General features: G+C 38.7%; 1 protein-coding gene and 1 pseudogene across 1 annotated transcript in view; one reads left to right on the forward strand and one right to left on the reverse strand.

Annotated features, from left to right (window-relative positions):
* The window catches only part of COL25A1 (collagen type XXV alpha 1 chain), a 485,880-nt gene that overhangs the window by 17,869 nt on the left and 450,492 nt on the right, over positions 1 to 17,519 (forward strand). The gene's annotated exons all lie outside the window — the stretch shown is intronic.
* On the reverse strand, positions 8,101 to 8,705 carry LOC123334487 (annotated as a pseudogene).

Consider the following 17,519-nt stretch of genomic DNA (forward strand, 5'->3'; position numbering starts at 1 on the left):
TGTTTGGGTATCAATGAGTAGTTCTTCTAATGTAAAAGGAGGAATTGCTGACCTTGCTCTTGTGTTTTGGGATACGATGCCCAAGCAATTATTTCTACACAGACCACATGTGCTTGGTGTGAGCATGTGGCTGGCTCTGGGGTTCTGTGCTGCTATTTTGGACGTCCTGGCTTTGACTTCAGTTATCTTATTTACTACTTTGGCTTTTCACTGGGCACTCCAACCAATTCCCTTCATATTCATTCATGTGTTTCCAGTTCAGATAGTTGTCTTTAGTCCATACTGGGCTTCCTTGGTGGCTCAGATGGTATAAGAATCTGCCTGCAATGTGAGAGACCTGGGTTCGATCCCTGGGTCGGGAAGATCCCCTGGAGTAAGAAATGGCAGCCCACACCAGTATTCTTGCCTGGGAAATTCCATGGGCAGAGGAGCCTGGTGGGCAACAGTCCATGGGGTCGCCAAGAGTCGGATATGACTGAGAGACTAACACTTTCACTTTCTGAGATTTATTTCCTGTTCTTGGCCAGTTACCTCTCCTGTTGTCTCTGTTTTATTTGATCTTCCTCCCTTCTCCTGATACCTGTGGACACTGTTCACTTACCATCTCAAAGAGCTCAGCCCTCAGCTGCCCAGGGGTATAGACACTCTTCTCTGCTCCAGCCTGTTTCAGTTGCTTCCACCTTTTGACTAAACCCACTGAACTTTTGGCAGAAGAAGGACTGAAGCTATATAATGGCCCTCCCATATGTTCTTGGAAGAAAGTGTGTTAGAATAGGGGCTGGGTGGGTGGTGATGCATTGAACTACATGGTCATTGGCCAGCTTTTTTGGTAGGGAAATATTTACCTTCTTCAGAAGCAGTTTATGTTCTGAGAGTCTCATTACTAGATGGAGGAGCGAGTTAATTATAAATATTAAATATTTTGTATATTAGTATGTAAAATTTCTATTTTATAGGTAGTAACTGACCTCTGGTATTACCTAACTCCAACCAACTCTAACAAAGACTAAGGGATCGTGTGTACAGTAGTCTTTAAATATCTTTTTATTCAACTAATAAAATATATATTGCCATTTACTATGAATGACACCCTGTGCCATATGCCTTACTATTTAAAGAAATAAGTAGGCTGCTAAACTCTTACAAAGGAACAGTGGTGTTGAAACTGCAGACTGGACTACAAGGGAAGTAAAAGCTAGAAAAATATAGCCTGTAGCCAACTGTATCTAATTTTAATGGGTTTAAAACTACAATGATAATTGGTATTTGAACTCATAATTCTAGTTCATTTACTTTTCATGAATTCAAAAATAGCAACATGTTATTAAAGAAGTTACTTGGATTTTTTTAAAAAACTTTTTCTAGAAAATGGAAAAGTTCTCTAATGAATGTTGTGATACTTTGGAGAAATGCTGGCTACATGCCAATTAGGTGATTTTTCTCAGGATAAATTATCTCTGTGAGTTGGTTGTTAGGTCAAGTGTAACGTTTTTAACCCTTCTGCAGGCTACTTTCCATTGGCAGTTATTTTTACAGAGAGTTGCAGGCTTTCTTAAAAGTCAGTTCAGATTCTATGGCCATGTTTTCTAGTGAGGACAGAATCTCTGGGACTTGGCTAGACTTTTGGCTTTTAAAGGACAGAGTCCATTCAGGTGGCCTTAAGGAAACAGGAGTGCAGGGATTCTGAGCTTTGTCACTGTTGACACTGCGGGCTGGATAATTCTGTGTTGTGGGGTGGTCCTGTGCACTGTGGAATGTTTAGCAGCATCCCTGGGCTCTCCTCACTAGATGCTAGTTGCACTCCCTTTCTAGAATACACCAAATGTTTCAACATTGCCAGATGTTCCCCAGGGGTCGAAATCACTGCCAGTGATTGCAGGATGTGATTGTATGCTCAGTCTTGTGCAACTCCATGGACTGTAGACTGCCAGGCTCCTCTGTTCGTGGGATTCTCCAGGCAAGACTACTGGAGTGGGTTGGTTTTTCCTCCTCCAGGGGGATCTTCCTGACCCAGGGATCAAACCCGCAGCTCCTGCGACTCATGCGTTGCAAGCAGATTCTTTACCACTGAGCCATCTGGATACCCAGTGAGTAAGGAAGGCAGGAATATCAGCTCCTCAGCAGGCTCCTCTAGAAGAATAGGAGATGGAAGGTGATCAGAACACTCAGGACGTATTAATAGTATCATCCCCTCATCTGGAGGCAGCCGGTGTAGGACCCTCTGAGCTTTAAGCATTCTATCTCTGCTTCTACTGCTTTTGTCAAGGTTGCTCCCTTCTCTCCTCCTTGTGGTAAAAGAGAGAAAGTATTGCCCCAGGTCGACCTCCTTCTTTGTGTTTGATTATAGCATTGTTATTATTATTATTATTATTTTTTTTTAATTTTATTTTATTTTTAAACTTTACATAACTGTATTAGTTTTGCCAAATATCAAAATGAATCCACCACAGGTATACATATTATTATTAAATCGTACATACATATGACATGACAACAAACAAACATTTGTATGGCACACAATGCCTCCCCCAGAGGAGTCTGCTGTTACTAGTTTGTTGTGTATCTTCCCAATACAAATTGATTTACATCATTCTTTTTCAAGGCTATAGAGTAATCTGTTGTATAGACATACCACATTATATACAATAAGAAGACAGATCACTTAAAAAAGTTTAAGCATTGCTACCTAGTTCTTTTCCTATTTCCTGAAGGAAGATTGCTTTGATTTGTACTTTTGTTCTACGCTCCCTGATGTTGTACATGTGGCAGCTTAATAAATACTCGTTGATGAAAGGTATTCAGTTCAGTTCAGTCGCTCAGTCGTGTCCGACTCTTTGCGACCCCATGAACCGCAGCACACCAGTCCTCCCTGTCCATCACCACCTCCTGGAGTTCACCCAAACTCATGTCCATTGAGTCGGTGATGCCATCCAGCCATCTCATCCTCTGTCGTCCCCTTCTCCTCCTGCCTTCAATCTTTCCCAGCATCAGGGTCTTTTCAATCAGCTCTTCGCATGAGGTGGCCAAAGTATTGAAGTTTCAGCTTCAACGTCAGTCCTTCCAGTGAATACCCAGGACTGATCTCCTTTAGGATGGACTGGTTAAATCTCCTGGCAATCCAAGGGACTCTCAAGAGTCTTCTCCAACACCACAGTTCAAAAGCATCAATTCTTCTGTGCTCAGCTTTCTTTATAGTCCAACTCTCACAACCATACGTGACTACTGGAAAAACCATAGCCTTGACTAGATGGACCTTTGTTGGCAAAGTAATGTCTCTGCTTTTTAATATGCTTTCTAGGTTGGTCATAACTTTCCTTCCAAGGAGTAAGCGTCTTTTAATTTCATGGCTGCAATCACCATCTGCAGTGATTTTGGAGCCCCCCAAAATAAAGTCTGACATTGTTCCCACTGTTTCCCCATCTATTTTCCATGAAGTGAATGTTCAGCTTTAAGCCAACTTTTCACTCTGCTCTTGCACTTTCGTCAAGAGGCTCTTTAGTTCTTCACTTTCTGCCATAAGGGTGGTGTCATCTGCATATCTGAGGTTATTGATATTTCTCCCGACAATCTTGATTCCAGCTTGTGCTTTCTCCAGCCCAGCATTTCTCATGATGTACTCTGCATATAAGTTAAATAAGCAGGGTGACAATATACAGCCTTGACGTACTCCTTTTCCTATTTGGAACCAGTCTGGTGTTCCATGTCCATTTCTAACTTTTGCTTTCTGACCTGCATACAGGTTTCTCAAGAGGCAGGTCAGGTGGTCTGGTATTCCCATCTCTTTCAGAATTGTGATCCACACAGTCAAAGGCTTTGGCATAGCCAATAAAGCACAAATAAATGTTTTTCTGGAACTCTCTTGCTTTTTCAATGATCCAGCGGCAATTGTTGGCAATTTGATCTCTGGTTTCTCTGCCTTTTCTAAAACCAGCTTGAACATCTGGAAGTTCACGGTTCACGTATTGCTGAAGCCTGGCTTGGAGAAATTTGAACATTACTTTACTAGCATGTGAGATGAGTGCAATTGTGCAGTAGTTTGAGCATTCTTTGGCATTGCCTTTCCTTGGGATTGGAATGAAAACTGACCTTTTCCAGTCCTGTGGCCACTGCTGAGTTTTCCAGTGATATGCTGATGACAAATATTTAACAACTGCTCTAAAAAAAGAAGCCCCAATTTATAGCATTTGTAGATTTCCAAGATGTGACTATCCCACCAGAGTCACTTGAAAGCTAACAAAGTGACATTAGGAAGCGATAAGTTTGGGTGTTGACTAGTTTTGTTTTTCATATAATTTATCTCATTGTAAGGTTATATAGTTTAAATTTTAATAATGACTGTTTTAACGATAAACTTCCTAAATCCTGAAAAGTGAAAATTGGATTTCCCGAGTCAGCCTCCAGTACCCATTGGCACTGGTATCCCTGATTCCATATAGAATGTATTTTGTGGTTCTTGATAATGTCTCCAAATGTTAATGCTGTCTTTGATAGTATTTTAGAATCTCAGTGTTGTGAAGATCTTTAAAGGCTATCCAAACTTAACATTGTACCTGATAGTTGAATTCCCTCGGTGACATTCTGACTAAATGATCATAACTCATTATTACATCTTGAATAGACCATTCAATCTTTCGAGCAGTTTATTACAAAGCTTCTTCTGTTTGTTAGGTTAAAATTCATCTTTTGGGCATTCACCATTTGATTCTGTATACCATCCCGCCCTGCATCATAAAAAAGAATTCAAATATCTCTGTCTTGTGACAACTCTTCAAATATGTGAAATCATCTAATCTAATTTCTTATTGAGAGTTTTGTTCTAAAATGCCATTGACTTATTGAGACATTTCAGGGTGTCTGCTTCTTTCTTAAAATGTTGCACATTGATTTGAATAAAGCCTCAGATGCCTGGTGGTCATCTATGAGGAGGAAAGAGAAGAAAACTTCCCTAGTTTTATATACTCTACTGCAAATGCAGCCTAATATGACAGTAATTTTCTTTCTGGTTCCATAATTCTATTAACTGACACTGAGTTTAATATTGATGAAAACCTCTAAGTATTTTTCACATATGCTTCTGTTAAGGTCTGTCTTTCTCACTCTTGATTTTGCAGTTTTGGTTTTTTTGCAGTTTTGGGGAGTGGAGAGGCAAATCAAGACTTTCTATTGTATTCACTAGATTTTCATCTATTTTTATAGACCCAAATCCCAGCCTTTCAGGACTTGCTGGGATTGTGATTCTTTCAATACATTTCCAACTTTTCTTGGCTTCATATGATCTGGAAATTTGATGAACTGACCAACATGGTTTTCTTCTGATTCTGTGATGAAATGCCCAAGCTTAAGAGAGCTCAGGAGAGAACCAAATGGCTTTCTAGTAGTCTTTCCCTTTTGCTTACCATTCATCTATTTATAAGAACCTTAGGAATTGTCTTTATAACAATTATCCATGTACTGTTGTCTTTTGTTTATCTCAATGTGTCCAGCTGTGTTCCCTAGAACACCATTTCTTCTTCATGTTAGCAAACAAGTTTCAAGACAAGTTAGAGATGCACTGAGTAAGCAGATTTATTTACTGTAGGATATGTGTATTGTGATCTCCAAAATGGGGAATATAATGTATCATGTTTTAAACATTTATGGTCATGGAACACTTTTCTGTTTAGATAAAATTATATGTCTAAGAGCCACCTGTTCATGGGTGGATAAATGCTTTCGTTAAACTAGGGTGTTCTGTCTTCAGATTGGAGTGTAACAGCCACCTAACAGCATTCAGATAACTTAAAACATTCTTCTTTTCAAGTATAGCCCTGGTGGCCCAGGTAGAGAACCCGCCTGCAATGCAGGAGACCTGGGTTCATCCCTGCAGTTGGGAAGATGCCCTGGAGGAGGCATGGCAACCCACTCCAGTGTTCTTTCCTGGAGAATTCCATGGATAGAGGAGCGTGGCGGGCTACAGTCCATGGGGTTGCAAAGAGTTGGACACGACTGAGCAACTTACTGATCTACTACATAGTATTTATGGGTTACAGGTGTACAGTATAATGAGTCACAATTTTTAAAATTATAGTCCATTTGTGGTGGTTATAAAATATTGTCTATATTCTTCATGTTGTATAATATATTCTTGTAGCTTATTTTACACCTAGTAATTTGTATCTCTTATTCCCTTACCTTTATGTTGCTCCCTTTCCCCATTAACAATTTTTCTCTTTTTATGCCTTTTGATTATTTTTAAGTTATAAAAAATAACTTCACAGTGAATAATCTTATATCTTTATGCCTTTGTGTGGATTGCCTATATTACCTATAAATAGAATTGGTAATTCAAATATTATGAATGTTTCTACATCCCATAATGCATACGAATTACATAGAAAGTGAATAAAAGCGTTGGTCTCTTGGTTCCCTCTCTAGCATGGTAGGGAATTCTTGAAGTGGGGTGGTAATACAGCCATAGTAAAAGGAATTAGGAAATGGTATTTTAAAATATTTAAAAATTCTTCTTGATTCTATAGTTAAGTGAAATCTCCTCATAATTCCTTCCAAAGTCTGTTCATTTTTTCACCCTTTAGCTCTAGTTTAGTTTTTGTGCTATAAATGGGAAAATATTGTAGTTTCGTAAGTTCATAAGAGTGAGTGCGTGCTAAGTCACTTCGATCATCTCTGACTCAGCAATCCTATAGACTGTAGCCTGCCAGGCTCTTCTGTCCATCAGATTCTCCAGGCATGAATGCTGGAGTGGGTTGCCATCACCTCCTTTAGGGGATCTTCCCCACCCAGGGATCGAACCCATGTCTCTTAAGTCTCCTGCATTGGCAGTCGAGCTCTTTACCACTGAGCCACCAGGGAAGCCAGTATTCTGATTATAATAATCATTTCTGAAGCACTTGACTGTTCTTGAAATTTTGTCCTGAGGCTTTGCAGAAACTTTGATTTCTATTGCTTTTATTCATTGGAAAGATGGATTTAAAATGCAGCCAGAAGCCTATCAACATTCTACTGTATTTTTGGAATATTTGAAGAATTGCTTAGTATGAACTTTATTCTTCATATAAAAACAGGATTTCATGGAGAGGTGAACTAGTTTCAAAAATATACTTGAAGCAAAAACATAATTTAACAGTGTGACTCATCAGTTTCCCATTAGGTTGGTTTTCTGTTGCCTGCAAGATGGCATATTGACATGTTCTGGAAACTCAGTGAGAATACATGATTATATTAATGGAATTGCATTTGACTGTAACTTAGAAAGAATGGTCCCTGTTCTAGAGGTTTTCAGAGAAGAGAAGTGTTTTCAAGGAAGAAAGTTACTAGAGTGCCTAGGAAATGGGCTTATATTACTACAAAATAGAGCTATAGTCTTAAAACAAAACACCTTCTATTAATCACTTTACTTTAGTTGTTTTTGTTTAGTCCCTAAATTGTTTCCAACTCTTTTGCGATCCCATGGACTGTAGCCCACCAGGTTCCTCTGTCCATGGGATTTTCCAAGCAAGAATACTGGAGTGGGTTGCCATTTCCTTTGCCAGAGGATCTTCCCACCCCTGGGATCTAACCCACGTCTCCTGAGTCTCCAGCACTGGCAGGCGGATTCTTCACCACTGAACCACCAGGGAAGCCCCTTTACTTTAGTGTCGCTCCTTATTAACCAGCTGGGCATAATCTGTTAATCCAGTATTTTGGGGAAAAACAGATTAATAACCATTAAGAACTTGGAGGTGGCCTTTCCCATTGAAAGCTATTGTACTTCTTGCATATAAAAATATGCTTTGAGTAGATTATTAGTTGTGACCATTGCGGGACCAAGTTGCCCCTTTAGGGCATAGTCAGCTCAGATCCATGCACCTTCCAGAATGGACACTCAGGCCAATTAAACATTCCAAAGATGGCTTGAGATATGGAGTGCTAGTCCGTCCTTGCAAAGTTAGAATTTCTACTGTTTGATTAAAAAGCAATCTAAAAATGTCAAAATAACTGTTCTTCCCACACCCCCAACTTTAAAAAATGCCGCATTTATTTGGAACCTAGGTTTTCTTTCCTGTTTTTGGAAAAGAGAAAAATTCTAAAAATATAGCAAGCTGATGTCAGGGATTTGTTCAAGACAGCAATTTTCAGGTTGTGACATAAAGTCAGTTCATAGCAACCTCATAATCTATAGTTGCTGGGTTTCATTCTTAATCACAAAAGAAAAATTAAACAATGTCTTAAAAAGTTGTAGGTTTTTTCAGTAGGTCTTTCTACTAGTGTTTGGTGTAAGAGGTCTTCTGACTCTGATTATCGAGATTTTTAGTAAAGCCAACACAGAACAGATGAAGTAAATAACGAACACTAGCCTTGACATCAACATGAGCTTCAATCATGGTCTGCTGTTTTTTTGATCATAGAGTACGTTTTTTATAAGTAAGATCCATACCACAGAAGTTAGTCATGCAGTTTTTTTTCTCTGAACATCGTCAGTAATTATCTTGGATTTTCTGAATGCAATTATCATTCTGCAGATCAGCAAGGCTTGTTTCAAAAACATGACCCTTGAGGCCATCAGGTCAATTTTGGTTTCTTGAGTTCTTGTGACTAGTGTTTTCCATAGTTCTCATAGCTCGTGCTTTCCTGTCCTACCAATCTTTTTTAGAAAATAGATCAACCATTTTCTTCTCGGCTCCGTTTTTTCTGCCTTCCATAAGGCTTTTGTTCTTGCCAGCCGCCATGGTGCTGCTCGCAGAGCCAAAAGGGTGTGTTTCCTTTAAAATCGATAAGATTCAGGTTAAGCATTTTTGGCAGGAATTTTTTATAGGCAATACTGTCTCATTCTTTGTTGCTTTAACAGCTAAATACAATCCCACTGAATGGATGTATAATTGAAACAAGACTGTCAATGGATAAACATTTGGGTTGTTTTTCACCTTAAAATATCTTTTCAACATAGAGTAACGCACTTTGGTAAAGAGAGGAGAATACTTGAAATTTGCTCATATTTTCATCTTCTTTGTTCAGGCCTTTGTTGAAGTGTTTAATATTTGTATGCTTTCTTCGGTCCTAAAGCAGACCCAGAGAGGGAGCGTTCACTTATGTGAAAGACAACAGTTGAAGGTCAATGAAAATGTTTGAATCTCAGTGTGATTATTTAGGCTGTTAAAAGGATCATCACCAAAGAAGAAAGTGTTTTTGCATTGGCTCTGTTCTGAAGGCTTCTGTGAGAATATGCTTGCTCTGAAGCAGGGGGGTGTAGGTCAGTTTGTGGAAGACCTCTATGAAAAGTAGCTGCCTCATAAGATGATGTAGACCCTTTGCTAGCTGCTAGACCCTGGCACATCTTTCAGTACCCTTAGAATCATTAGATTGGGATTTCTTTATTAGATCTGACTAAGGGGCTTCCCTGGTGGTGCAGAGGTTAAAGTGTCTGCCTGGAATGCAGGAGACCCGGGTTCAATCCCTGGGTTGGGAAGATTCCCTGGAGAAGGAAATGGCAACCCACTCCAGTACTCTAGCCTGGAGAATCCCATGGAGGGAGGAGCCTGGTAGGCTACAGTCCATGGACTCGCAAAGAGTTGGACACGACTGAGCAACTTCACAACACAACAATGACTCATGTTTGAACCCTTAATTGTAGGATTTTTTTTCATAAGTGATCTGTTCTTTAGAAAACATATTTTTTTAACATATCTTTTATATTAGATTATTTGCTTTTATACACTTTTTTTAACTTTTCAAGAACTTATAGTTTGCTTTTAATTATGAGAGGTATATATATATATATTTTAAAAAATCACAAAATTACCTTCTTAATGGCTAAACACTAAATCAATTGCATTCCTTGGTCCTTGACTATGAAAATCTCATAACTACAGTTTAAAAAGATTTTAAACTTAAACATTAAACCAGTTGTAACAAATTGGAGGATTAGTTTACTTTCTTAAAAAAAAATCATTTGTTGAGAGTTCTTCAAGGGAGGTGAACCCCTTGTCCAAGTCACCAAATTCTTCATGAACAGAATTGAAACTGAAAGGTAGTCCTTGGGGGAAATATTCTTATTTTAACTACCTCATTAAGAGAAGGCTGTTTCTCATAATTAGCCAGACCTAAGGACTCAGTGTAGCATATTGTAAATTTTCATAAGAAATGCATTTCTTATATGTATGATAGTATATTTAGTTCTTTAGAATTCTGTAAGAACTGATAAATGGCCATTCAGTTCTATAAAATAGCTTTCATAGGAAGAACATAAAAAACATTTCTCAAGAAACTATAGGACTAAATTTTAAAAAATATATAGTTTAAGGCATCTAGCCTTTTTCTTTGATGAAGCTGCCAAATATTTATTTCAGTATACCATTTTAACATATATGAAATATGAATGCTAGACAGAAGATATAATCATTGTACATTTATAAAGTTCCATAGTTGCATGCTGTCTGACTAGTAGACTATAATGGATTTGAAAAAGAATAGATCAAGTTCTATCATTGTGTTTGCAGAGAGGTGGCCTGGATTGATGTGCTGATTCAACTCAAGTTCATTAAAATAACGGCACATATTGAGTTGAGAAAATACTCACATGCAAGTCATGGTGTAACATAATGATAATAAGATACATTAATTGGGCCAGAAAAACTCTAATATTGAACTGCAAGAAGTAGAATTGTTGCAGGAAAGGGGACCCCTTCCAGGGCCCTAAACTGGGCTCTTGTCTAACACTTGGAAATGAATTGTCCGAGGAGACACATGTGCTGACAAAGCAAGAGATTTTATTGGGAAACAGCACCCGGGTGGAGAGCAGCAGGGTAAGGGAACCCAGGAGAACTGATCTGCCATGTGTCTCGCAGTCTCGGGTTTTATGGTGATGGGATTAGTTTCCGGGTTGTCTTTGGCCAATCATTCTAATTCAGAGTCTTTCCTGGTGGCGCACGCATCGCCCAGCCAAGATGGATGCTAGCGAGAGGGATTCTGGGAAGTGGACGGACACGCGGTGTCTCCTTTTGACCTTTCCCGAACTCTTCCGGTTGGTGGTGGCTTATTAGTTCTGTATTCCTTACCAGGATCTCATGTCATAAAACAACTCATGCGAATGGTTACTAACGGGCCTGGCCGGGGTGGAGGGTGGGGGCAGTTTCAGTCAGTGTGCTTCCCCTAACAGAATCAGATACATGGAAATGATCTCAGGTCTATGAAAGACTTCCAAGGCATTGATATTTACTACTAAGTGAAATTTCTCTATGAAACTATGTGTTAATATTTTCAATAAAGACTCTTATTTGTTATTGAAGTGTAGGAAACCAGATTTTCTTGGGACATTGTTCTGATATTTATTACAGGAAAAATCCAAATTAGTTGCTACATACTTTGAGAAGAAATTCTCTTTCAAAACTGGAGAAATCAGTAAGATTTTCCTTCCTCCATCTCTTGCCCCACTCCTGCCTCTTGTCTTTCAATCAGGCTAATTACTCGAAGCAACTGCTTATTTGAGGCTTTTTAGAAATTAGTATAAACGTGTGAATGATGACGGACTTTGCACAGGGGTTTCCTGTCTGGTTGGTAAAATATATTTTCATGGAGAAAACAGAGGTGCTAATCCCATTGAAGTTTTCAATCATCCCTTTCAGAAGCACAGGCGGAAGGAGAAGGTGAAGAGGAACATATAAGGCTGCATTTGTAACTTGTGCCTGGGACAAGTAGGTAGCAGTTCTCCTGTGTGATGCATAGACTGAACCATGCATGTGGTATTTTGTTTAGTTTTGAAGGAAATACTGACAAATGAGAGCAGTTCTAGAGGGATGAAAGGCAATGAGGATGAAAATCATCCAAAAAATATATATTTTTTAACATCTGAAATTTATCTTAAAGGAATAACAGCAGAAGAAAATAGGAACACTTAGCTTGAAAAAGACAAGAGCTAGAGATGGTAGTGATGTTAAGGAAGCAGGGTGGCTATTGTCAGATGTGTGGTGGATGATGTCTGCTTAGAACTGCAGGGCAGAACTTGGATCTGGGAAGAAGTTAACAGGAGTAAATCTTGGTACCTTACTCCCAACAACGTTCTTGTTTAAAAATGGCTTCCTTTCTAACACAACAATGTAAATCAACTACATTTCAATTTTTCAAAAAGTGGCTTCCTTTTGCTGTGGTGGGCTGTCTATCATGGGGAGATTTCAAGAATGACAGTGAAAATAGTTATTAATTGCCTACTATGTGTCAAGCACTGTCTTAGGTATATGCAATAATATGACATAATCTTTATCTTTGTAAAGTGAAGGTGAAATTTGCTCAGTCATGTCTGACTCTTTGGGACCTCAGGGTCTATACAGTCCATGGATTTCTCCAGGCCAGAATATTGGAGTGGGTAGCTTTTCTCTTCTTCAGGGGATCTTCCCAACCCAGGGATTGAACCCAGGTCTCCTGCACTGCAGGTGGATTCTTTATCAGCTGAGCCCCCAGGGAAGCCCAAGAATACTGGAGTGGGTAGCCTATCCCTTCTCCAGGGGATCTTCCTGACCCAGGAATTGAACCTGGGTCTCCTGCTTTGTAGGAGGATTCTTTACCAGCTGAGCTACCAGGGAAGCCCCTTTATCCTTGAGAGCTTATCATCTAGTAAACAGAGACACATGTAATAAGCATAGTTAAATGTTATCAGTTCTGTGAGAGCAGTGTAAGCAGAGAAGAGTGAGCCAGGGAGGACTAGAGAAGAGATTGTCTTTGAGGTTAACATTGGACAGTGTATGGGTGTTTGCCCAGAGGAGGGAGGCTGAGAGAGGACCCTCACGTGGCTTCCTGTCAGAGGTTTTGTAGGAAGGCGTTTACGGCTTTGGCAGCAGGGTGGTATGTAGACAAACCCCAGGGCCTGTTATAATTCTATAGCTCTACCAATGATTGCCTTCTAAAATAAAACTTTACAGAGAGAAACCTAACATTGCACTCTATTCTTCATTTTGCCTGAGGTTGAATGAAATTGTCATTTCTGGTAATATTTCTTATATAAAGAGACAGAATTATTACAACTCTTCAGGAAAATGCCTGTTGGCAGTAAAGAGCACTTGTTTCCAAGGGAAGACAGAGTCCCTTTCCAAATCCTCTTTTCTTCTCCCTCAGGCGCCTCTGCATATTCTGTAGTTGACTACATCCACTGTTTTCTATTCTGTGTGGCAGGATGTTACAAAGAGGGTCCCTCATATCTCTATCTTGCTTTGTGTCCGGACACACTAATCTTTTTGTTAGGTCGTGGTTGGTCACTTCAGCCTAAAACCCCATGAAACCCCTGGGGAAAAGTGGTCAGTGATGAACTTCTGTGACAGACAGACATCAGTTCAAAGCCTGTGCAGTGTTAGGGTTGACGGAAGCTGTAATGGTCCATGAGAAGAGGCTCACAGGGGGTCCTTTTTCAGGGCAAAAGGACAGATGGTTTTCTCTACTCGAGATCATACACAATGCACAATAGCTCCAGTACTTGCTTCTAACCATGTTACATGCCCGCCTTCTTCATGATGGGAACGGACACTTTTTATAGACCCAGCAGGGGGACATTTACTCGTTGCTACTGTTCTTTTCAGCTGTTTTGTCGGTAGGCTAAGCTTGCCCTTTTGTAGAGGGACAAAAAGGGATTTAGTAAAACACTGGCTCCATAAAGAGGATCATTGTGTATACATGTACCTTCCGTGTAAAAACTAACGTATTTTAAACACAGTCAAAGGAAAGTTCAACAATCAATAACTCTGGGTCTCAATTATTTGTGGTAAAATATAATCAATGGTTTTTATTGTGTTAATGCATGCTGAAAATTTTCATAGAGAAAGTTAATCATCTGTGTATTATATAAGATACACAGTATATTATTTCTAGACAATTTAAGTATCATAACCATATGTACTATACCAAGCTACTTAAATATCTATTATACCAGTTTTAATTGCTGAATTTAGTCATAATTTTTCAGTTATACATAGAATATGGTTTTCCATTTATACTTTCAAGTGTCCTAAATACTTAATTTAGCTTTACAAAGAAAGAGATAGCTTTGTATATTTCTTTGAATTCTTAGATTATTTGTTTTAATAGAAATTAATTGGAAAGATAATTTCTAGCATTTTTATGCGATTGCTTCTGTCCCTTAGGACTTGGCATATTTCCTACATATTCAACAATATTAATATAAAATATTAGATGAAAGAATTTTATATAAATTCACTAAATGAAATATAATCTGCTTTTGATAGTTGTCAATTAATCTGTGGAAATGACTTCTCCCACTGTAAACCAGTCTAAAGCTAAAAAGAATAATATCGGTTTAATTTATTAGAATCTTATTAAATCGTGTATTTTTCTTTTCATCTCTTTCTGTTATATTCAAAATTGGAAATTTGAGATGAAAATAATCTTTACATAGAAAATTAAGGTGTTTTTTAATTAAAGAACCAGAAAAGCAGATTTTGAATTGAGTTTTGATTGTCAACTTTTTTTCAAATTGAGAGAATAAAACATCTGATTGACAGGAAAATAAAATATACTTTGACAAATTGGAGATTGTGTAATATAAATACAAAGAAGCATCGCATGATACATGACTGGTTTCTAAGGTGAGTGGTACTGATGGTATGTGCTATCTGGAGGAAAGAGGATTTGCGTCTGTGTGTCAGGTAACCCTGTGTTTTGCCACGTAAAGAAGAAATGTCCTTTAAAAATTCTTTGTTTTTATACTCATTTGATCTCTACAGCAACCTGGACAGCAGGTATGACAGGCATTATTATCACAATTTGCACAGAAGAAAACCAAGACCCACAGGTAATGCCACACTTGTCCAAGTTGGAGGTGTCAGCCTTTTCTTTTTCTGATTGCTAGGCTGGGTCTTCTGCTTATGCAAAGAGTAATAATTTCCTTAAAATAGGATTGCTGACATACCGAGACAGGTGGCCATTAGTACCTTTGATGCTATAAGAAACCATTGGGTCAAACATAATTGCTTTCAATCAACTAATTACATCTATTCAGAAGTAATAATCATATGAAAACACATTATTTTGAGAACTTGGTGTATTATTATCTTCTGGCAAGCAAGAAATGCAAAAGTTACATTCATTTTCTGTAGATTAATGATTTTTAAGCAGCCCAATTTGCTGATGTAGTTCAGTGCCAATTTAGTTCTTCCACAAGACTATATAAGATTCTATGTGGTACTTGGCAAATTTGAGGTAAATTTGAAATTTCATTTATTAGCATTTAGTTCAATAAATATCTGGGGATATATTTCTTAAACAATCAACTCATGCTTAGTTTTTAAAAATCTCATTACTTTTTTTTTTTTCCTACCTGATCACTTTATTTTATTTATTTTTTTTAAATCTCATTACTTTTTGTTGGAAGACTTAGTCTTCCAATTTGGTGACTTAGTGACTTCCAAAGTACTGACTTAGTAATTCAGACAATTATAATAATCTTTCTTTTTGTATTAATTGAGACTCTGGTGAGATTGGAGTATTTTGCTGAGCTGGGTGGGGTTACAAAGAAAGCAATCCAATGTGTGGCATCTAATGTCTCTTGATCTTCTCTGTCTGGAACTTAGTTCAGATATTACCCAATCCTTTACATCTCTACCTCTGGTGGTTCTTCAAAAGGCCGTCTGAGGACATTTCTAAAACGCAAGTCTTATGTCATGCTTAAATATCTCCATTCACTCACCATGCTTTTAAAAATAATTTTACTTTATTTATTTTTGGTTGTGCTAGGCCTTCGTTGCTGCTCTGATATTTTTCTCTGGTTTCAGTGAGTGGGAAGGCCACGCTCTTTTTTTGGAGCACAGGCTCTTGGGCACATGGACTTCAGTAGCTGCCACTCCCAGGCTCTAGAGCACAGACTCAATAGCTGTGGCACACGGTCTTAGGTGCTCCAAGGCCTTGGGATCTTCTCAGGTCAGGGATTGGACCCGTGTCTCCAGCATTGGCACGTGGACTCTACCACAGCCACTGGGAGAGCCCTCCCCATTGCTTTTAGGATGAAGCCCACTTGACACCGTGCTTATAGTCTTCATTCCCTCAGATATGCTGGTTTCTACTTTGTGTCTTTGCTTTCTTATTTTTGCCTGAAGTGTTCTCTATTCATCTCTGCCTCCTTATGCTTCAAAACCTGCTCAAATGTCAATCCAGGTGACATGCCTCTCCTCAAGTCTTCCAGGCATAGTTAGAACCTCTATTGAGGATATCGATAGATTGCTCTCATAGGAATACTTCTTCACATCTCAGTTATTTATTTGGGGGCCTGTCTACCCTACACAGTGCCTCCCTCATAGTGTATACTCAGTGAGCATTTGCTGGAGAATCTCTGCTTTCAAAGAGCTTTATGAAGAGTTGGGTAACCCAACTATCAATGAACTCAGGTTACAAAAAAGATTTTTTGGCTAATCGTAGATAATGCTCTCATGATTACCTTAGTTTCTATATCCTTTAAATTATGGAGTTGGATTAAATGATTTCCAAAGTATATACTTGCTTAAAATTTGGCCATGTAAGGAGAGGAAACTCCAGTACTTTGGCCACCTCATGCGAAGAGTTGACTCGTTGGAAAAGACTCTGATGCTGGGAGGGATTGGGGGCAGGAGGAGAAGGGGACGACAGAGGATGAGATGGCTGGATGGCATCACTGACTCGATGGACATGAGTCTGAGTGAACTTCGGGAGTTGGTGATGGACAGGGAGGCCTGGCGTGCTGCAATTCATGGGGTCGCAAAGAGTTGGACACGACTGAGCCATTGAACTGAACTGAACTGAAGGAGAGTAACAATGTGATATATTTTAATAATGGCATGTAGGAAGTGGTGTTTCATTTGCACACTGTTCCACACATTAAAGAAAAACTTCAGCCCCCTCCATGATTTCACTGTGATATAATTGGAAAGAGGCTTCTTGATTCTTAACCCAGCTTTTCAAAAATTTACAAAAATGCCCTGCATGCTAAGTGAAGACTTCCAGAGAAAAAGTCTTTACAATGAAAACATTGGTGGAATTTTGGAAGGATTTAATTTCCCTCCCCCTACCCCTGCTGATTCTTTGAAAACGTTTAGCATGAACACTATAAAAATTATATGCTTTCTCCCCAGGTTCTAAGTCACATCTTAAAATTTGAAGTAAAAAGGAATTCATCAGTATGAAAAACAACTATGGTGTCCAGGGTTGAAGTTTTTTACATAAAGAATTCCCTGGAAAGGTGCTGGTCAAATTTCTCTTTTGCACAGTTCATAGCATGTAACTGGTATTCAATAATATTTAATATAATGAATTACAGAGTCTTTGAAAATTTAGGCCTCTAAAGACCAAATCCAAGATGGTAGATGGGATTTTCACATGACTGTGAAGACAGGGTAGAAGTTGACATAGTTGGCCTCCTGGGGGTGTTTCATCACACGAATGAAGGAGCTATATTCACTTAATTTATTTTAGCGAAAGAAAGACTATTCTCTTTAATAGCCACTTATTTAAGGCCAAAGGGTAAAGAAGGCCAGAGGAAGTGATGTCAATTTCAGTTAGGTTCTATTTTATAGAAT

Source organism: Bubalus bubalis, chromosome 7, assembly GCF_019923935.1.
Source record: "Bubalus bubalis isolate 160015118507 breed Murrah chromosome 7, NDDB_SH_1, whole genome shotgun sequence".
Classification (NCBI taxonomy): Eukaryota; Metazoa; Chordata; class Mammalia; order Artiodactyla; family Bovidae; genus Bubalus; species Bubalus bubalis.